This window comes from Pteropus medius, unplaced genomic scaffold, assembly GCF_902729225.1.
Source record: "Pteropus medius unplaced genomic scaffold, Ma_sr-lr_union100, whole genome shotgun sequence".
NCBI classification, from domain to species: domain Eukaryota; kingdom Metazoa; phylum Chordata; class Mammalia; order Chiroptera; family Pteropodidae; genus Pteropus; species Pteropus medius.
The window spans coordinates 5,171,287-5,193,124 of NW_024340700.1; the positions used below are offsets into that span (position 1 = coordinate 5,171,287).

At 52.8% G+C, this 21,838-nt stretch overlaps 1 pseudogene; it reads right to left on the minus strand.

Moving 5' to 3' along the window:
* Window positions 1–21,116: 21,116 nt before the first annotated feature.
* Window positions 21,117–21,235, minus strand: LOC120618437 (uncharacterized; annotated as a pseudogene).
* Window positions 21,236–21,838: the final 603 nt, after the last annotated feature.

Here is a 21,838-nt window from a genome sequence, read left to right on the forward strand (position 1 = left end):
GCTCACCGCTTCGTGACAATCGTGAGATAGTGCAGGTGCGGTGCTTGGCCCAGCGTCAGCCGTAAACACTCAGTAAATGCCCCTGTCATAACATTGCACTTGCAGACCATTATCTACAGCTCACATCTAGTAAGTACCCGGTATGTTTATCCCGAGTACCTGACACACGACACTGAGAATCATCTTCCAGTATTTTCCTGCTAACACTCACGGCGTATCTGAAAATGGGGAGCAGAGAGGCAGGAAGCTGCTCAGGAAACGGAGACGCGGGTGGGGCGTCACTGCACACTCCCGTGTCCCCATGAACTAAGCTGGGAGGCACCGCGGTCGGCGGACGACGGCCCCTGAATGCCCACGTCCTAATCCCGGGTCCCGTGAGCGTATCGCCTCATGTGGCAAAGGGGCAGTCGAGGTAGCAGATGGAACGGGGGTTGCTCGTCACAGACACTAAGATGGGACAGCCCCGTGTTGTCCAGGTGGCTCCACGCAAGCACGAGAGTCCTTACTGGAGTGGGGGAGGGAGGCGGGCGGGCGGCTGCCATGAGAGAGGCTCGGCCTTGCAGACGGAGGGGGCCAGGGCCGAGGCACGTGGGGGCCCCCGGAAGCCGCGAAGGCCGCGGACGATGCTATCTGGAGCCGCCAGAGGGACCGGCCCTGCCCACACCTGGGTTTCGGCCTCCTGAGACCCACACTGGACCTCTGGCCTCCAGAACCGTAAGGAAACATGGTTCTGCCCTTCAGGCCACCGCGTGTGTGGATGGTTGTCACAGCGGCGACAGGAAATTGAAGCGGCCACCGTGGCCTTTGTCCACTCCGTGCTGCGGCCAAAGCCGCGCGGCCCAGGCCACTGGATTTCACCGTCGCCATCACCGCCTGGGGTGTCGTCTGCTTCACAGTTCCGCAGCCATCGCCCCGTCCTGTCGTAGCGTCACCTAGTGACGGTGTCACCTGGTGGGCACTCGCACAGGAAGTCATCGCGCACTTGACGGAAAGGGGGCCGAGGCCAGTGGAGCGACGTCTGGGGGGACGCCTCGTTCCCGGGCCCTTGCCTGCTCTGCGGATGTGCAAAGCCACCCCTTCTGGCTTGCTGGGTGACACCTGCCCCACGTCTGAGGTGAGCGGAACCAGGGTCACCATCTAAGTGCCTCCTCAGGCCGGGCGAGGGTGGGGACGAGGGTGCCGGTCAGATGCCGCCACCGGGAAACGCCGTTTCTCCCTCGCCCTTGACACCTGTGCTTCCGCTGGCCCAGGGTTTTCCCGGTTTTGACATCCAGCCCCGGCCCTGCCCAACCCAGTTCGCTTTCTTATATGTCCTCCTGCCAGAGAAGCAAGCTCACCCAGCCGGTGCCGGGGAACTGAGAGGAAGTGGGGGGCTGTGAGAATCAGGGGGCTGGGGTGCATTCGGGGGGTCAGCCCCTGGATGAGCGGAGCCAGCTGTGGCGGGGCTTCCGGCTTTCAGAGGAGTCTGGAAGTCTATGCACTTACATAAAACGTCCTGGTTTGTAACTATTGGCAACTAATTACAAATATTTTCAAGCGCTGGGCCCGCAGCGGTGGGCCCCATCTCCCAGGCCCGGCCAGGGTCTCATGGGCGTGTCACGCTCTGCAGCTGGGCTGCGTCACGTCTTCGGCCAGGTGTGCCTCTGGCATGGAAACAAGCAGCAGCCTTCGCTTGCACCCGCCGGAGCCTTCGGTCCCCGGTTCATGCTCTCGTGTCCTGGCCGGTGCCTTGTGTGAGGGTGGGGGCAGCTCGGGAGGACAAGCCACGTCCGCCTGGCAGGCATCGCCCCCGCCCCTGCAGCTCGGAGACCTCCAGACCGGTTCCGCCCTCCATGCTGGTCCATCCGGCATCTCCAACCGGTCCCCGCACGGCTGTGCCACTGGCCCAGCCCACGGCATGAAGCGACAGCAACTCAGGCCTTGCTGTGGGGTGACCTGTGTCCCCTGAATCCAGATACTGTCATTCTAAGCCCCCCCTCCCCCCGTTCCTTGAAATTTGGTCTTGGGACCTCTTCCGCATTCTTAAAAATTATTGACGATGCCAGAGAACGCTCGTTTGAATGGATTTTATCTGTCGCTATAGAACCGTGTTAGAAATTAGCACTGACATTTAAAACTATCAACTTATGAAAACCGACAGTAATAAACCCATTAAATGGGTATTATATAACAGCGTACCGCCATGAAAAACAACTCATTTTTCAGAAGCAGAAAAATCAGGGCGGTGGGGGCGTTGTTCTACACTCTGCACGTCTTTTTACCGTCCGTCTTTACTGGAAGGCGGCGGGTCTTCCAAACGCCTCTGCGACCGCTGTGCTGAGCTGCACCTGCCGCCGCCACTGCTCTGACTGAAGAGGATGAAGAAAACCCGCCTAGTCGAGGCGCGGAGCTGGGGAGGGAGGAGCGTTTTAAGAGTCTTTGCAGAAAACTGTGGCGTGTTTTTCTTTTTCTCTGATACTATGCCGAACCGGGTGAAGCGGTAGCCGCTCAAAAGCTCGCTGTTGCAATGTGGAATCCGGAACGGGCTCCTGACGCTTTTCCACCCTGGGACGTCGAGACGCGCCACCTGTCCTCTACCGCGGTGGCTTTTTAACCCGTCCCGGACGCCTGACTTGTCATCGTTGCTGGGTCGCTGGAAAATACCGGTTCGCTGGGTCGCACAGCATAAAAAATGTCACGTTAGCGTTGCCCGCACTGTTATCCGGAAAATTCTTCCAGGACCGAGACGTTCGGGCGCAGGCTGGCTGACCCCGGTTTCCGAAATTCCGCCTCCCGCTCAGGAGCCGGGACTTCGCCCTGGGTGGCCGACCCTGTGTTGCGCGGTCCTCGAAGTGACGGGCTCGCTCTGTTCTTTTCGGGAAACTGCCGGACACCCAGGTGTGAATGGCCGGAGTGTCTCCGTCATCCGCAGGGAGGAGCAGCGCTTTCGGGAAAGCGGCGCCGTCCACCGCCCTTCCCAGCGCGCCGAGGCCGCCTGCTCCCTGCCGGGTCCGGCGAGGCTGCAAGAAGACGCCCGTGGGGCCGAGCGCGGGCGAAACGGGGCCGCGCACCCCGCAACTGCAGGGCGCTGCGGAGGGGGACCTGGGCGCGGTCCCCGCCGTCCACGTCCCCGCCATCCGCGTCCCCGCCGTCCGCGTCCCCGCCGTCCGCGTCCCCGCCGTCCGCTCCTGCGCCGTCCTGCGAAGGGGCCGCGGGGCGCGTGTGCGGAGCAGAAGGAGCGCGGTCGCGTATTCCCCGGGAATTCTTCCGACACTGTCTCGCTCACAGCGAAGAGGTCTGCTGTCCCCTCGCGTCCCATAAAACCACAGCGAAAGCCACTTACTCCCCGCTGCGCTCCTTCCTGTAAATGCGGCACGTTCTCAACTTACAGTTCACTCACGGTGGGATCCGAGAGCTGCTCTGCGTTTGGGGACAAGTACCCGGCGGTGGGGTTCGGGGGCTGGGGCCCCTGCGGGTCAGCGCGGGGACACCGGCAGGAGGGGGCGCTGCTGAGCTGGCCTCCCGCTGCTCCTTCCAGGGTCCCGCTGCTCCTACTGGGTGCCTTTCCCCTTCGGGAGCAAGCTCAAGGCTTGCGAGGTTTCCCAACTACGTACTCTATTAAATCTCAATGATTAAGATGTTTTTAAAGACTCAAGAGGATTATGTCAGAATTCACACGGTTATAAAACCGTTCGGAGATCTTGGAGTTTTCTGCAGCAGGTCCGGGCGAGCCCAGAGCAGTCCCTGCTACGCATGCTCACCAGCCACTGAGGGCCGGGCCACCACTTACGCCCATCAGTCAGGCCTGCTGTGTTCACGAGCAGTGCGCGTGAGTGTGTGTGACCGTGCGTGAACGTGCGTGTTTGCGTGTGTGAAGGGAAAGCAAGAACGTGAACAGGTAGGTAGTCAAGTAAGAGAAACAGACAACTGGAAGAAAACTTTCCATTTACACGTGAGACACCCCTCCGCTCTGTCTCCACCCCAGTGCCCACCGTCGTCCTCACCATCGCGCATTCCAGGAGGGTTACGGTCGCGCGAACGCCACGTGAGTATGAAAGTGCTTCGAAGAGTTGTTCGGGTTTGGGATAAATTCGCATGGATGATTCCGCGCAAAAACAGAGAAAAGCAATTGAACTGTTTCGAACTTAGCGGGAATCGACGTGGGGCCATCGGAAGTCAGCTAATTATTCCGAATCGTTTTAAATGTCCTCCAGATGGTTCTGCCCACTGGGAAGGGCACACTGGCCACCCCCGGTCAATTAACCACTGGGGACATCTTACAAATGGGCACATGTCGCCGCATGTGAACTGAGCCCTCAACGTGCCGGGCTTTGGGAGGGCCAAAGGGTAACAAGGGGCCTTTCCGCCCTGCTGGGAGGTCAGATCCCACAGTGTGAGTGTGGGGGGCTGCCGCAGGCCCCCTGGCGAGGGAGGGGATCTCCCCGTGGAGCTGGAGTCTGAGATGGTCTCACGAATCACTGCAGCCGTAACCGGCACCGGGGCCGGTGCTGTGCTCCAGGACGACAGAGCAGGTAAGCAAAAGCATAGAGTCAGGGGTGTCCTGGGTGTATTTTGGAAATGAGAATAATAAAGCAGCACATTTGGAAAATGTATAACCCCCCTTGGGGAACGAGAGCGTCCTGTCTGTGAAAAGAATGTCGCTGTCTGCAGCATCGTCCCCAAAGCGTCCCCATTGGGCTCAGTGTCGGGTGGCGCTGGCTGCAGGCCGAGCTCCCTCTTCGCCTGGCCTCTGCATTTCTGTGTGGACGCGAAGCCACCCCCATCCCCTGCCCTAGAGAGTTCCGGCAGGGGCAGCAGTGCTGGGAGGCTCTCGAGGGTGGTCTGGGCTTGAGCTGGGACGTGGGCCACGTGCCTTCTTGTGCTAAGCCAGGAGTCCTGGGAGCTGGACGGTTCCACTCGGAAGCAGTGGCAGTTGACACCTCGTGGGACTTCGCGGAGGCGTCCGACGCGCCCATTACGGCCGGTGGATGTGGCTCAGAGATGTTCGCAGCACGTCCTCCATTTGGATGAGGAAGGAAGTCGTCTCGTTTCTGGTGGCTGGGCTTAGGAAAAGCTCAGGTGCCTTGATGCCACCGTGCAGTTATGTCGTTTCATCCTTAGCAGCTTTCAGCCACCCAGGACCCTGAACGTATTGCTGAGATGAATCGCTTGACCTCATAGAAATGGTTCTTTCTAGCATGATCTGTGTTGTGAAAACATTTTTAAAATCTTCTCCTTTAATAAACTCATGTGGTTCCTCTCCCATGCCAGTGTGGGCGACTTGAGCTTCTTTCTTCAGGGACGGAGCTGAAGAGATGGCCTCTCACACACTGTTTGGCTGTGTCTGCCATCCTTGCTGTCCCTGTGCTGGCAGGACCAGGACGGGAGCCAGCTACATGGCTCCAGCTGCAGCTCCTGCTGCCAGCACAGCTTTGCATGATGCCTTGGTAACTTCAGTGACGTCTTTTCTCAGAGTATAAAAGTAACCGTTTCACAGTGGAAAGCATTGTCTGTGTTTGTCCTGGAGACATCCGTGTGCTCTATCTATCTGAAGGGTCACTGTGTTCGGAAGGAAATTACATAAAAGGTTGGATGGTTTCACAGCTCTAACTGACAAAGTCTATGAGACAAATACATCAAGGGCTTGGAGTTCATGGGTCGTGGAGAACATCCAAGTGTCAGACGTTTATTATTTTCTTTGCTATCAAAACATGTCTGTTTCAAACTCACAGATGCAGAGAACATTTTGATGGCTGCCAGGTGGGAGAGGTGGGGGCTGGGCAAAAAAGGGAAAGGGATGAAGGACAAAGTGACATTTGCAGAAACAGTCCCAGGATGTGAAGAGCAGCATGGGGGATACGGTCACAAACGCTGCCCTGACTACGTGTGGTGTCAGGCGGGACTTACCAGGGGATCCCTTCGCGAGGTGTAGCAGGGTGTCACCACCGTGCTGTACACCTGAAACTGATATAATGTTGTATGCCAACTGCAACTGAAAACCAAATTAAAAAAAAAACAACTCGTCTGTTTCTCCTCGTTTGTCTGAAACTTTCCGAGTGCAGCTTCCACGCACGTTTGCGTTGGAGTCGAGCTCTCTATTTTCATTCAGGTCACTGTTTGGAATCACCGTGTTCACGTCACCGTTCTCAAGACTGCTTTCGAGTTTCATGGAATCCAGTTTGTGCCACTAATTCATTTTTTGTCAGTAAGCGATATGTAAAATAGCTGCCCGTGACGTATGCAAATTTCACAAGCCACAGAACATGACCCGCAGACGATGTTAAAAAATCAGCTTCCCCTATCAGCGATGTCGAGCGGAGACGAACCCACGGATGCGGCTCTCCTGTAACTTTAAGGAATGCGACAACTACATAGAATGTCACGGAATTCCTGCGACTAGGACAGTCTTACATTTCGAATTGTTAAAAAATAAATAAATAAAATCTGTGACCCAAACACCTCCTACTTGCACGGTGAAACCACTGAGCCACTTGGAAGCCGGCCAGGGACCTGGAATGACCCACGCAGGGAAAACAGTGATTTGGAAACACGGCTCTGCGGGCCAGCCGGGGGCCCAGGTGAGTGCAGGTCTCAAGAGCAAAAGGCACAGACGCCCTGAAGGGGTAAGAGCCACTGGCCACTCTCTCCCGAGCGTCTCATGCCCACTTTCTGAGAAGAGACGCTCGAGATGCTGTCACCATGCACGCGATGTACCTTAACACCAGCTTTCCTAGTGAAAGGGAGACAGCAAGAGATGACGACCCGAATTTGTGCAGATGGGCTGACCCCAAAGGACTTCTCCAGTGAGGAGTTTATGGTTCCCAAGGCCGAGGAGAGAGTGAGTTAGGAATGAAAGGCGTACGGGGTGGCCCACGAGAACAGGTAGGACTTTCAAATGAACACTGGGAAACGTCTGTCACCTGCCCTTTGCGATTTTGAAAATGTTAATGAGTGCATCATGCCTTCCTTAGGCCAGCAGCTGGCAGACAGGACGTCACCGACGGGGGCTCACCAACACAGACGGAATATCTGCATTAATAAAGTTTCAGAAAATCCCATTTTCTTTCTGCCATGACGTTTTTTCTGAGTCAGACATTTCTATTGGTTTAATGCCGACGGACCTGGTAAATATGAATACAAACTGTATCTTATTCCACTAGATCCTCTAAAACTCACCATCACTTCGTGTGGCACCAAAGGCTTACGGCGACCGAGGACTCAGCATTGTGACCGCTGGCCGTCGGGAGCCAGGGCCCTCAGAGAGGTGACACAGGGGGCGGAGGGGCTCTGGCTTTCTCACTCAGCAGCTCCCCCACTCATGGACTGCAGAATCACTCCAGAGAGAATCACAGCCAGCAAACCCCATCTCTCAGGAAGAGCCTGGGCGTCTCTGCTTCTCGCCCCCCAATATTCCTGTGTGCGGCCAGTCCAGGACAAAGCTCCAACCTCATGCCGTGTGTGATCCGTCTGGACCACCGCCTCCCCACACAGCCATACCAGCTGCCCGAACCCTCGCGGGGGGCAGCCCCCGCCTCAATTAATGTCAAGCCCCTCTGTCAGCCAGCTTCCTCAGTTAAAGCTCCCCTCACCCCATATACCCCACACCCACCCCCCAGCACTGAACTGAGCTCTGTCTCCTTCCAGTGTCCAGCCCTGGGTCCTGGTTCTCTTCCCAGTGGCTAAAGAGAAAGAGGCGTTAACATTTGTTCTGGATGCCTGTCAAGGTGACATTTTTTCAGGTCTACGAAGGGGTCCTATTGGAGTCAATAAAGACTATTTGCATCTGCTTTTATTCTATAAAGAAATATTTAATTTATTAAAATTTCGCAATTAGAAAATTTAATTTCCCTCATGTTTTAAGATCAACTTACAGGTCATTTTTATTCTATTATACGTGTTATTAGTTCAACATTTGGGGTGGTGTCTTTGATTAGTGCCCCCTCTGTCGAATGTGAGCTGACTCCCTGAAACACACTCAATGTATCTGTCAACTTAATCACTCAGGTTTCCTCTGACCTTTCGTTTCCACCATCCTGCGCCCTGCGTCTCCAGGAACGTGTCACGTTCCCGGCTGACGCGCACAGCCTCCACACACTTAGCTCAGCTCTGCTGAATCCACGAGCCGCGAACCTCAAGTTCTGTTTAGTGACTTAGACCTTACAACTAAAACTCGCAGTCAGGATTTAAAATAAGTTACTCAGCGGAACGACTCACCAGGATCATCCATCGGATTTGCTACCTGATTGCATCCTCTTTCAAATGTGCCAAGGTTGTCCCTACAGGTCATGCGTGAGTCTTAGGATGAGATCAACTTCATTCCCTGTTATCTAAATCCAGACCCGCAGGGGTTAAGCAAACCGTCACCCACTAGGAGGAGACTCAGCCCCTGACGCTAGCTGGTGGACCACGGGGCTCTGTCTCAGGGGACCAGGGTGCATACTGGCTAGAGAGATTTGAGCAGGACCTGAATCCCAGGACAGTTGGCACTTCGTGACAGTGAACAGGGCCTTCCGGCCACCTCCCCAGCCAGCCTGCACTGAGGTTTCCATCCTCCCACAGTGCCAGAGTCTTCTACGGGGTCAGGGAGAAGAGGAGGGCCTCCTGTAAGGCCTTCACCATTGCACAATGATTCACTCCACTGTCTCCTTCCCGAGGGCTTGCCAAGGGCAGGGGATGTGAGTCTGTCCCTCGTGACTCGCCCCTGCGGAAAGGTGTGTCCCGCTGAGGACAAGACCATCCTCTGGGGGGGTGGGGGCGGGGAGGACAATAACCCAGGAACTGCTGGGGACAAAAAACCCTGAAAGAAATTTCCATATTTACAGCCCCCTTCGTGCCTTGGCAGTGTGGTTTCGACAGCTTTGCATGTGTGAGTGGGGTGAATGTGAGTATGTACGTAAAGAATGATTGTGTTTCGCGGGGCAACAGAACTAGACTAGAACAATTAATTATGCCTCCCGCCCAGCTGCAAGTGGGATTAGCCTGTGTCACTGGAGAGGGGGCTCTGGTGCCTGCCTGCGTTACGCCTCAAGGACAAGAACAGTGCACAGGGTTATAGGATGAACCAGAGTTGACGTCACCCAAACTGTCACCAGGGATCCTTTGTTCATTTGCATTTCTCATGCACACACAAGAACATACGTGCTCTGTTTTTTTGAAAACAGGCATGGAGAAAGCAAATGGAATGAAAGAAATCTTTGTCCTAAGCATGTTGCTCAATATTTTTAAAACTTCCGTGAATACTGTTGTTTACTGTAGGCACTCTGGCTTTTAATTAATCATATTTCAGATTCGTATTTCAGAGGGTGGCTGGTTATAAACACACAGAAGTGAACATAGGCCTAGAAAATTCTTTGCACCTAGAAGCCTTGGTAAGGGTCGTCTGATAAAGCCAGCCCTGCAAGCATCTCTCCGGCTCTCAGCCCCACGCCCCAGGGCCAGTGCTGATAACAACACTGGGCTACCATCAGGGGCCTCACCATGGGGGCGGCACGTTTCAAACTGAGAACCGACTGCTCTGGAGTGAATGGCTGCAGAAGGGAAAGCTGTCTGGCGTTTCAAAACCTTGAGTATAAGCCTTATTCCTTCAACAAACTGTGACCTGACCAGGATCAGAACAACAGTTTTGCCCTGACATAAACTAGTCATGGTGGTGAGTCAAACACCTCGCCCCTGAGGGCATTCATGTCACAAGGGGGACTTTCAAGGGCAATGCTGAGGGACTGGCCACAGCAGGGAATCATATTGAGTTGTGCTTGTGTATACAAGTGGGGTACCTTCAGAGACACTCAAACCAGCATTATATCATCAGGTTAAGGCTTTTAAGGAACCCGATAGTCAGTGGAAATCAGAATTTTTAAACCCACCGTTGTATCTGAACCTATATAGGCGGTGGAATCGCCACCAGATTCTTCCGCAGGTCAAGTGAAAAAAGAAGGAAGTGAATCTGAATGTCCCCAAAACCAGAGGAAGCACCTCATTTGGCTATTTAGTCCACATGTCCCCGAGTACGCTCCTGGGCACAGCTTCAGAGCCATCCGGGAGCTGGTTTAGAAACATGAATTTCCAGGCCTCAGTTCAGAAACGCTCTTTGAGGGTAGAATCTTTGTTTGTTTTACAAAAGCACTTCGGGGGTGGAGTGAGGGTCAAGATGGCGGGCCAAGTAAACGCTGGGTTCACCTCTTCCCACGACCACATTAAAATTACAACCAATTATACAACAGGCAACGTGGAGAACTGACTGAAGTCTGGCTGGTCATAACACATACATCTGAGGACATAAAGAAAAAGCCACAACGAGACCGGCAGGAGGGGCGGAGGCGTGAGCGGGCCCGTCCCGCACCCACACGTGGCAGCCAAGCACGGGGAGGGAGGACGTGGCTGCAGAGTCGGGGGTCCAGCCGCACTCGGGGGCGCCCCGGCCCAGGACTCCAGTCCTGGGAAGAGGAGTTCCCACAAATCTGACTGTAAAGCCCAGTGGGGACCATCACAGTGAGACAAAAGGAACCTGGGAACCCAGGCACCCCGTTAAAGGGCCTGCGCACAGGCCCGCTCGCTTGCAGACACTCACCCTGGGCGCTACGGAGGGACAACGGCTCTGGAGGCACCAGGGACACACAGGGAAAGGCTGAGTTGTGAGGCGTCAAGGCAGGGGCTGGAGGGACAGCCACCACGGCTCCGTTGTCGGCCCCCTCAGGGCAGGTATGGAAGGGCGCCATCTTGCCTGCATTGAACCCGCCCCCATGGCCAACTCTGAAGCTGCATTGGCCAGTGAGATCAGCCACCCCACCCTTTGTCCCCCTGGCACCCCGCCCATTCAGCCCATAAATTACCCGCTGCGGCCAGCCTGTTGCCCCACCCCTTCCCTGAGCCCACCTTCTTTGGCAGGCAGCAGCCCTCAGCTCACTGGCCAGTGTGTGGCCTGCACATTTTGGATGAGACTTTTGGTGGCAGGTCGCTGGTGCCAGCCCAAGCTACAGTGTCTCTTGGGCAGATCTCAGGGGTCTGTGGGCCCGAGGCAAGTAATGGCTGGCTTTGCAATCTGAGACTTTTACAGGGATCCACAGATTCAGCACTGGCATGAAACCTGAATCTGCAATGGCCGAGTGAAATCTGCTCGCTTTACCCCAGTGACTTCCTGGGGTCCCCTCCCCCAGCCAACTCACAAACCACCCAAAAGCTCCTATGGCTGCGGAGTCATGCAGGCAGCTGGCAGGCAGCCCCAGGCCTTGAAGCACACTGCTTCTTCTGCTGACCTGCCCCAGGCCTAGTACAGTGAGTAACTGACCTCAGCTCACAGTGTGATCTCTTCCACCTGCCTCCAGATCCAGCATAGGCAGCGCCCATCCATGGGTTGCTTTGTAGCTCCTACCAGGTGGCCTCCAGCAATCAAAGGCAGTGGCTGACCTTGGCCTACACGGGAGACCTTCCTAAGGGGCCACAGAACTGACACACCACAATACAGCACCACTTGACTAACCTCATAAGTGGCACACCCAAAGGGTGGTCTCAACAGGTACACAAACCTGTTGAGGTGAATCCTACTCTGTGGGGTCAGCCCCTATACAGCAGCTCATACGTTGTGGGCATGGCCAATCCCCACAGCCAGTCAGCCTGAGAGTTAATCCCACTCGCTGACATGCTAACAGCAATCGAGGCTTAGCTACAACAGGAGAACACACACAACCCACACAAGGAACACAGCCGGAGCTCCCGGCCAAAGTGACTGGGGAGACTGGGCCAATCGCTGGGCCATGCAGGACACCTAGTTCATAAGGCCACCTTGGCCAAAGCTGAGACACAGAACAAATCTTCCTAATATGTGGAAACAAACAGAGAGGCAATTAAAATGAGAAAACAGAGAAACATGTCACAAATGAAACAACAGGAGAAAATTCCAGGAAAAAAAAAAAAACTAAACAAAATAGAAGCAAGCAACCTACCAGAGACAGACTTCAAAACACTGGTTATAAAGATGCTCAATGAACTTATGGGGAGAACAGATGATCTCACTGAGGACTTCAACGGAGAGATAGTAAGCATTAAAAAGTACATAGAAAACAAAAAGAACCAGTCAGAAATGAACAGTCAGAAATGAATGCAATAACAAAATGAAGAATATACTAGAAGAAATCAACAGTAGATTAGATGAAGTAGAGTATCCAATCAGCAAGTTGGAATACAAGGTAGCCAAAACATCCAATTGCGGGGGCAGCAGAAAGAAAAGAAAAGTTTGAGAGACCTCTGGAACAACACCGAGCGTGCCAATATCCACATCTGGGGTACCAGAAATAGAAGAGAGAGAGCGAGGGACTGAGTACTTATTTAAAGAAATAACGACAAAAAACTTCCCTACCTGGTGAAGGAAATAGACAGACAGGTTCAGGAAGCGCAAAGAGTCCCAAATAAGAAGAATCCAAACAGACCCACACCAAGACGCATCATCATTAAAACGCCACAGGTTAAAGACAAAGAGAATCTTAAAGGCACCAACAGAAAGGCAGCTAATTACCTACAAGGGAGCGCCCATAAGACTGTCAGCTGATTTCTCAACAGAAACTCTGCCGGCCAGAAGAGTCTGGCACAAAACAATCAAAGTGATGAAAAACAAGAACTTATAACCAAGACTACTCTACCCAGCGAGGCTATCAATTAAAATTGAAGGAGTGATAAAGAGCTTTCCAGACAATCACTATCAAAATGCCAATGGTATTTTTCAGAGAACTAGCATAATCCAAATATTTATATGAAACCATAAAAGTTCCCAAATAGCCACAGCCATCTTGAGAAAGAAAAACAAAGCTGGAGGTATACTACAAGGCTATAGTAATCAAAACGGCATGGTACTTGCAGAAAAATAGACATATAGTTCAATGGAACAGAATAGAAAGCTCAGAAATAAATTCACAACCTATATGATCAATTAATCAATGACAAAGGAGGCAAAAATGTACAACGAGGTAAAGAGTCTCTTTGATAAATGGTGCTGGGAGAATTGGACAGATACATGCAAATCAATAAAACTGGACTATCTTCTTACGCCATGTACAAGAATAAACCCAAAATGGGTTAAAGACTTAAATGTAAGACCCCAAACCATAAAACTTCAAGAAGAAAATGTAGGCGGTAAACTCTCTGATACTGCTATTAGAATTTTTTTTTTCTGATATATCTCTTGGGCAAGGGAAACAAAAGAAGAAATAAACAAATAGGACTACATCAAACTAAAAAATTTTTGCACCACAAAGGAAACTGTCGACAAAATGAAAAGACAACCTACTGAATGGAAGGAGATATTTGCCTATGATACATCTGATAAGGGGTTAATATCCAAAATTTATAAATAACTCATATATATAGCTCAACAACAAAAACCAAACAATCCAATTAAAAAATGGGCAAAAGACCTGAAATCACTTTTCCGAAGAGGAAATACAGATGGCCCATAGACATATGAAAAGATGCTCAAGATCACGAACCGTCAGAGAAATGCAAATTAAAACCACAACGAGATATCACCTCACATCTGCCAGAACGGTTATCACCAAGTGTTGGCGAGGAGGAGGAGAAAAGGGAACGTTCGTGTACTGTAGCTGGAACGGCGATGGTGCAGCCGCTATGAAAAAAAGTTCGGAGCTTCCTCAAAAAATTAAAAATAGAACTACTTTTTGACCTAGGATTTGCACTTCTGGGCATTTATCCAAAGAAAAATAAAACACTAATTTGTAAGGATCTATGCGCCCCTACGTTCATGGCAGTGCTATGATATGGGAGCTCCCTAAGTGCCCGTCAGCAGACGGTTGCATAGAAAAGTTATGGTGCATAACTTAAGCCATAAAAAGAATGAAATCTTACCATTTGCCATAACACGGATGGATCTAGAAGGTATTATGCTGAGTAAATAAATCAGACAGAGAAAGATAAATACCAAAGGGAAAGAACTAAATGAAAACAGTCACAGCTACAGAGAACCGACTGCTGATTACCGGAGGGGGCGGGGGTGGGGCCGCGAACGCGGGACGAAATGGAGAAGTACAGGTCGGTAGTCACAAAACAGCCACGGGGACGCAGAGCGTCGGGAATACAGAGGTTCCACTGTAGTGGCCGAGTGTATAACGGGCGGGAGCCAGAGTAATCGGGGGCGGGGGTCACTTCATAAACTGTACAAATGTCTAACCACTGTGCCGTATACCTGGAGCTAATATAAAGTAATAATAATATAAAGTAATAATAAAAAGTTGGTTCTTAAGTTTAAAAAACACATTTGTAAATAAACAAACTGCAGCCATCCCCGTATTGTTCAAGGCAGCTGTGTGTTCTGCACGGTCCCTTCCAACACCGAATCTGCGGCCACTGAGCCACAGGCCCCCAGGAACACAGGGTTAGGGTCCTGAGAGCCTCTGGTCACCTGTCCATCAACCAATCAACACGCAACCTTATTTCACGTGTTTCTGAGCAGAGACGTTTTACTTAACACACGTTTGTCGACTCATTCAGCTGGAACCCTGTGAAGCGTCACCGTCACCCTGACTCGGGCCTGATCGGCTTCTCTAGCACACCTGCTCTCCGCCAGGCCTTCTGGGCGTCGAAACACTAGACTCGCTTCAGCACGAGGTTTGGAGGCCGGTTTGTTTGTTTTAACTGTGGTAACATATACATGACAAAACTGAGCTGTTAAGTACGTTCACGGGTCGGGTGCCCGCCACCAGCCACCACCGTGTCTCTGGTACCTTTGTCATCTGAAACACTGTACTCATTAAACTCTTCGCTCTCTGGGGGGTCATTCTGAACAGCCAAACCAGCAACAGGAAAAGCATAAAAATGTGAAAATCATGGCACTAGATATACCGGGGGAAAAGGTCGCTTGGAGCTGAAACGAGATGGCAGAGTGTCTGCCGCCCCGTCGCAGCTGGGAGCGTGTGTGTGTCCACCACTCACATTGTCTGCCTCTCCAAAAATATCCGAAAACGAGCAAAAGCACTGTGAGTATCGTGGGGTCACAAAGAAATGTTAGCGTCGGCGAAGTTGAAGACGCGGAACGTGTGGCGAACAGGGATCGAGGGACACCCTCTGTTTGTGGGCAGGGCGGGCGCTGGCCAGGCGCGCGCACGGAGCCATCTGCAGCTGGCTACGTGCGAATCGCAGACCCCCAGAACCGGGTCCGAAGGGTTCCCCAGACCAACAGCCCGGCACGTCGATGGCCTCTGTCGGGGCGACAGCTTTGAATGCCCACTCTCGCACACCGGTGGCAGAAATCCTGGACAAGCCTGGAGGGCCATCCGCCCATTCATCGGCCCCGCTTGTCCATTTACTGAACCCATGCCAACTGAGGGCTTCCATGTCCTAGGCGTGGGGGACAGTTAGGTGACTCATGGAATAAACACAAAAGGCTTTTACATGAGAGGAAGCAGGCGCATGTCGCAACCCGCCCACCTGCAGGAGCATTTGGCCCGGGGGCGGGATGGTTCCACCCAGACCTGGTCGGACCTGTCGGTTGGTGGACAGACAGAAGGACGGCAGATGGGTCAGTCAGGCAACATTTCCCCAGGGCCTGTGATGCACGAGATGCCAGGACGCTGCAAACAGCGAGCCCCTGCCCTCTGGAGCTGATGTCCTCATGGGAAGACAAACAATAAACGGTGACAGGTAAATGCCCAGCCTGCTAGGCACAGGGAACTGAGGGGGAGGGGTGGAGAGGAGGGTGGGCTGCCTCTCAGACAGGGAGCAGCCATGGAGGGCGAGGCCACCACCGCCACCGGAGGGGTCTGAGAGAGCCGTCCACCAGGGCACAGTGGTGCAGCAGGCCTCAGCAGCGGGCGGGGTCCTGGAAAGGCGCGTACATGTCGGGGACGGGGGGACAGGCCAGCGTTTGTGGCTCTCCGGCAGGTCGCGGTGTCGGCTTTTCCTGAGTGAGACAGCGGACGGTCTTGAACAGAGAAGTGGCACGCTTCGACGTCCCGGCCCCAGGATGGCTGTGACGAATGGGGCTGGTGCGGGGAGGGCAGAGGCAGAAAGGCCAGAGAAAGGCCGCCGAAGTCCTCCAGCCACAGAACGGGCAGCGTGGGTCAGGAGGGGACGCTTGAGTGGTGGGAAGTGACTGGATTCAGTGTAGGTTTTGGTGGCAGAGCTGACAGAGGTGACTCCCCAGGAACAAGAGCTCCACGTGCATTCTCCACGCGTGGAGACCTCACAGACCAACGGGAACGACATTCGCATCTGAAACACGGGGTGTGGTTTGTTTTTAGGGAAACCTTGCTTCGTTCCCCCAGCGGCCCCTGCGCTTCAGACGCGGCCCGCACCTCACCTGCGCCAGCGCCCCCTGAACCCCGCGGAGGCTCGGGGCGGTGCGTGGGGACACGCGTGGTCCAATGGCCTTGCTAGTCTGGGCTCCTGTCCTGGCGGCTGCTGTGATGCCGGCGCGGGCCGGGGGTCCCCGCTTCCCGCCCTCCTGCGGTCTCATGAAAGAGGAATTGTAACCAAATAAACATGCTCCCTCGTGAACTTCAGTGCGCGATTCCGTGTTACTAAAAAACCCCTAAAGCAGTTAAAAATGATCCCACGGTTTCCCCCACTTGCCTGGCAGTGCGTTGTAAGTGTCAACGCCAGCGCTTCACAGGCAGCATCAGACTAGGGAGGGTCCTGAATGAGCGGGGGGCGGGGGTCCCCAGACCTGGGTGCGTGCCTGTCTACCGACGGGCTCACGGGTAGCACACGGACGCCCTGCGGTGACCAGGAGCCGGGGACGGTCACCTGGCCACTCCTCACAGACTGAAGAATGACACGAAACTAAAGTGGCAGCAAGTTAGGGAGCAGCACAGAGCGGCGAACACATCCTGACGCGCTCAGGACAGCGCTGGTGGGCGCGCCGAGACACCGCGCCCCGCCAGAAGCTCGGGGGTGTCGCTTCCCCGTGAGCACGTGCCGGGCCCCGGACACTGACGGAGAGCCTCAGCAAACAACCTCCCCACGGAACTTCCACTTACGAATCCCACGTTTCGGTCACCCCTTCGTCACCTCTGCGATGTCATTAGGAGCAAACAAATCAAAGCTATGAACGGTGCCGTGAGCCCATAACAGCAAGCTGACGTGTGTGCAGCAGTGTGTGCCCCGCAGGACAGCTGCAGACCGCGCCTGGCGGGCCTTCCTCCACGGGGTCTGGGGTCTCCTCCTGCGTGGGCTCTCTGGGTTTTTTATTCTTTCCTCAAAGGGCACGCCAAGGAGCCGCATGGCACTAACCGGGCCTTGGCCAGGCTGCAGTGGACGACACACATTATTGATCGTGTGCGACCCACGTGAAAAGTACTTTTGGAGATAAAGACTGGAGAATAAGCTTTAGTTCACTAGAAACAAGGGGTATTTGGTCCCCTCAGACAATGTCAAGTAAATAACTGCCTCTATTTACCTTTTCACATTGGCAGGCAGTTCAGAGCTTGATACACACCAGCGAAATATACCAGCTGCCTCACGTGGCACAACACAGCACATTTACTTCATCTCTTCTTGTCTCAGCCTTTTCTTATTTATAGTTCCTCTGCTGCCAATTTTACAATTCCTGCTTGTATTTCGCAATTACTTCATCGTATGGGAATTAGTCATAAATCGCCTCATCCTCTACCAGTAAACAAACAAAAATGAGCACAAACAGTTACTCAAAATAAAACAAAATACCGATAGAAGGCTTGTTTGCAGGTGTTCAGTCGAAGGCACTTCCAGAAGCCAGAAATAAAATAGACTCTGTGAATGCTGTTATTGAAGATAAACTCGAAGCACGAATGGGCAGGTGACCAAAGAATCCCAGCCAGGAGGTCGGAAGGCGCGCACACCTGAGACAGCTGTGCAGACCACCTGGAGCGGCGCTGAGGCACGGAGCACATGGAACGTCGAAGGGAAAATGCAGGTGGGCTGTGTGCCGCTCCACTGTGTACCCACATCCACGCCTTCGCTTCCCCACCCCTTTCCCTACACAGCAGCCAGGCTGGTCCTTCGCAAAAGAATGCCTATCCCGCCATCGTCTGCTCGAGAGGCTTCAAAGACTTCTCATCACCCTTAAGGTTTGTCGGGAAACGTCAAGAAAGACTTTGACAAAAGGATATGCTATCGTATAACAAAAACATCATCAAAATCAAAAGGCAAAGAACCAACAGGGAAAATGTGGTTACGATAAATAGAACAAAGGGCTTATGGGTAAAGAGACACACACTGTGACATATCTGTCCCCTCCCCACCAGAATGGGCAAAGGACAGGAGAAGAAAAATTGAATAGAGCAAGGAATAAGTGTTCGACTTCACTCATCAAGAACCAACTAAAACATAAGAGAATTGGCCTTCCCACCTAGCAAATTAACACAGATTTTTAAATGATTCAGAGTGAGACGTGGGCCCCCCGACACTCCTCGTGAGGGTGAAAGCCACTCCCGCCTTCCGTGACAAGTATCGAGCGCCTTAAGGATATTTATTCATTTCAATTTGCTGACTCTATTTCTAGAAATCTAGGTGAAAAAAAACTTAAGACATGGACAAATACTTAGGTATACAGTGGTTCACACACATTATATTGTAACAGCAAAAAATTGAAATGTCCCGAAATAAAGAAATAGTTAAATAATTTATGATAGAATAATATTACATGACCATAAAAAATCAAATGGAGAAATTGCAATCACATAGGAAAATTCTCATAACAGAAAGTTACGTGGGAGAAAAAAGTCAGCGCACGAACCCATTCACGCGGCACGAGCCAGCAGGTGAATGTGTCCGCGGGCGTTTTCCGGAGTTGTGACATATAACTCCATGATTCCACTTTCCGAACTATGTTCCTGTATATTCTTAGGGTTCCTTAATATGCATGCTGTTTTTTAAACTTTGACTAAAAACAGTAAAAGCTACAAATGCTTCTGACATAAAGGGGTGGTGTGCTGGGGGACACAGATGAAGCGAGCCCCGGAGCGGTGCTGAGACAGCAGCCGTGATGTCCCTTGGTCACGGGGAAGGCAGGGAGACGAGAGGGACGGGATCGAGTGGGGGAGAAACCGGAGCTCTTCGCGTAATCTGATGTGGTGGCACCGACACCAAGAGAAGAGGTCGGCGGGAGACGTGCCGAGGACGCTGAGCGCAGGAAGATCACCACGAGAAGGGTCGCGTTAGAGCGACAGGAGGCGGATCCGTCTGCGAGAAGTTGAGACGAGGCCCCCGCGGGAACGCGTGTGCTAAGCGGGCAGGGAGCGCATGAGCGCGAACTCGCGGCGGAGCGTGCCGGCTCCGGGGGCGACGCCGAGCGGGAAGTGGGGTTCGATCGAAGGGCGCGACCCTGTGCCTGTGCAGGCTGGAGGAAGGAGAACGCTCCAGGGAGAGGAAGGGACAAGCCAAAGGCGGAAATCCAGGCGTTTTCAAGAAAGTGTCAGAGACGGGTGAAGGCTCTCAGCGGAGAATAGTGGATCTGGAAAACGCAACTGGACCACGATCGCAGAGGCCGAAACTCAGAAGCGACTGCCTTTCACTCACTCGGGGCGCTCACTATTCAACGCGACGTATCCTCGTCCTTGCAAAGGCTCAGCAGCGGTGGCCACGAGCAGGCTCGAGAAGGCCGTCCCGAATGCCCGAGCCCGCGTTTCCCCTGGGGCTATTATTCTCCTACTTTTTTTTTTTTATCAGCTTGTTATATTCGTAACATACATTTTATTTGTAATAGTCTATTTTCATTTACATTTAATACAAGCAAATAAAATATTTTTTCCTTTAAAAAAATCCCAGAAACTAGAAAATTTCCTGAGAAGTACTGATTCCATTAACCTTGCAGCAAGGAGACCCCCCACTTTCATGGACCCCAATATCATATGATGATGGGGTCGCACTGTGCTGTCGGGGCTTCTGCACCCACAGAACATGAGGGCCAGGGACAAGCGCCGGCCGCCTCTCTTGCATCATCCTCTCTCCCTTCTAGAGAGAACCCTGAGCTCCCGCCCATGCAGTATGGGGGGGGATTGCCCTAACCTGAGCTCCAGGGGTCCCCACCCCAGTACCTAAAACCCATCGGCGCATCTCATCCCTTTGGCCACAAGGGTTGGCTCGGAGGGCAGGTGAGTCAGTGACATGACAGGAAACATGTTCTGGCCAATGCGGCAGGGGACTCGAATAAGCCAGAGCATTTGAGGGATATGGGACATTTTCTAGGAAGGCGAGAAATGCAGTTTCAACCCCAGACACATTCAATTGCGGTTCTTCAGTGCGACAAGGGCTGTCCTGAGGCCACACGGCAATGGGGGTCGATGACCGCCAGTGACACACAGAGAGATGGCACCGGACTCACGGCGTTTAATCGAGATCATCCCAGGCCAGTGCCATGTCTCAGCACCAAAGGGGGAACCGTGTTTGCTGAGGGCAACGCCACGTGGAGGAGGAAAACGGGTCACATGCTTCATCTGCTGGAAAACAGAGACTTCGCCATCACCTGGCCAGGTCTGCGGCTGAGCCTCACAGCTGGGCGGCCGGGAGCAGAGCCCTCGGGGGCCCGTGCCTCTTCCAGGGGTTTGGATCACATTCTCCGGGGACAGCACGTAAAATAACCTCCTTTGCTTAAAATCTCCTCCACTGATTCCTCGAGCTCCTTTAGTGGAGGGCTTTCAATAACTACAACCCAAACCAAAAATAAAACTGGTATATTTCTGGGGCTGAGAAGATAGGGTTTGTGGCCCCCACGGGAACATGCTCTCCAGGGAGGGTCAGTAAACCACCGTTTTCTTTTGAACATCTGCGAAATGGGGATAATTCATCACTTTATATCATAAATTCAGAGCTTGAAAGGCAAGTTTTTTAAAATTCAACCCTTCCCCAGAGAGCAGACATCTGCTTGCTGTTCTCATTTTAAAACTGAGATTCGATTTATTGGTCTTTTAGATTTTTAAAGAACTTCCCTTGACTTAAGAGAAAACAAAATGAAACCCTTATTAAGCTCAATATTTGAACTTGACGTAAAGTTCTGACTATCAACACATGTCACCTTGATGACATATTTTTAGAGAAGATGTGAAGGATGCATTTTATTTTTAATTTTTTAAATTTATTTTTAGGCAAGACAACCTTTCGTTGACCTCACAGATTGCAAGGACCTCGTCAGCTTACAATCCCTTATTTTTTATTTTTTACGCCTACAGCACCCGGTCTTCCTAGGTGGTCTCCCATCCAAGTATTAACCAGGCCGGACCCTGCTGAGCTTCCGAGATCAGACGGGATCGGGCTTGTTCAGGGTGGCATGGCTGCAGACTAAGGATGCCGCATTTAAACTTAGATGCAAAAAAAAAAAAAAATTGTCCTCCATGTGGATGATGGAATGAAGGTAGGCTTTTCCCGTTTTATTTTGCTGACCGATTCACTGAAATGCAAACTATGACGGAAGATAGGAATCCAAGTCTGTGCATGTCTGAAAACGGTTAAGAATTACGCTGGACGTCGCACCTCCCACAGGTGGAAAACGTAGCAGGAGTACAGGTGCCCCGTATCAGCAGCCTCCCCCAGGGCCGAGGCCGGAGCCTTGTTTTGTGAAAAAATAAAGCATCACGCGGTCCTTGTGCAGCAGCAAACCGGGGAGAAAATACATACGACACGGCCGGAGCTGCTCCCCGGGCGGAGGTCAGGCCGGAGGTGTCCCGGGGGCTGCGGAGACCCCGCGGGGTGACAGGCCTCACGTGTGCCCCTGGGCTTACGGGGCACGGGCGACGGGCTCCCGCTTCTGCCTTCAGGAAACCTCGTTTTACAAACGGGGACCCTGAGACCCAGCCGTGAACGCGGTGGCCGAGTCTCTGCGAAAAATGCAGTCTTCGCCATGGTAACGCACTTACCCGTGTGCACGGAGAGAACTTACTTTGCA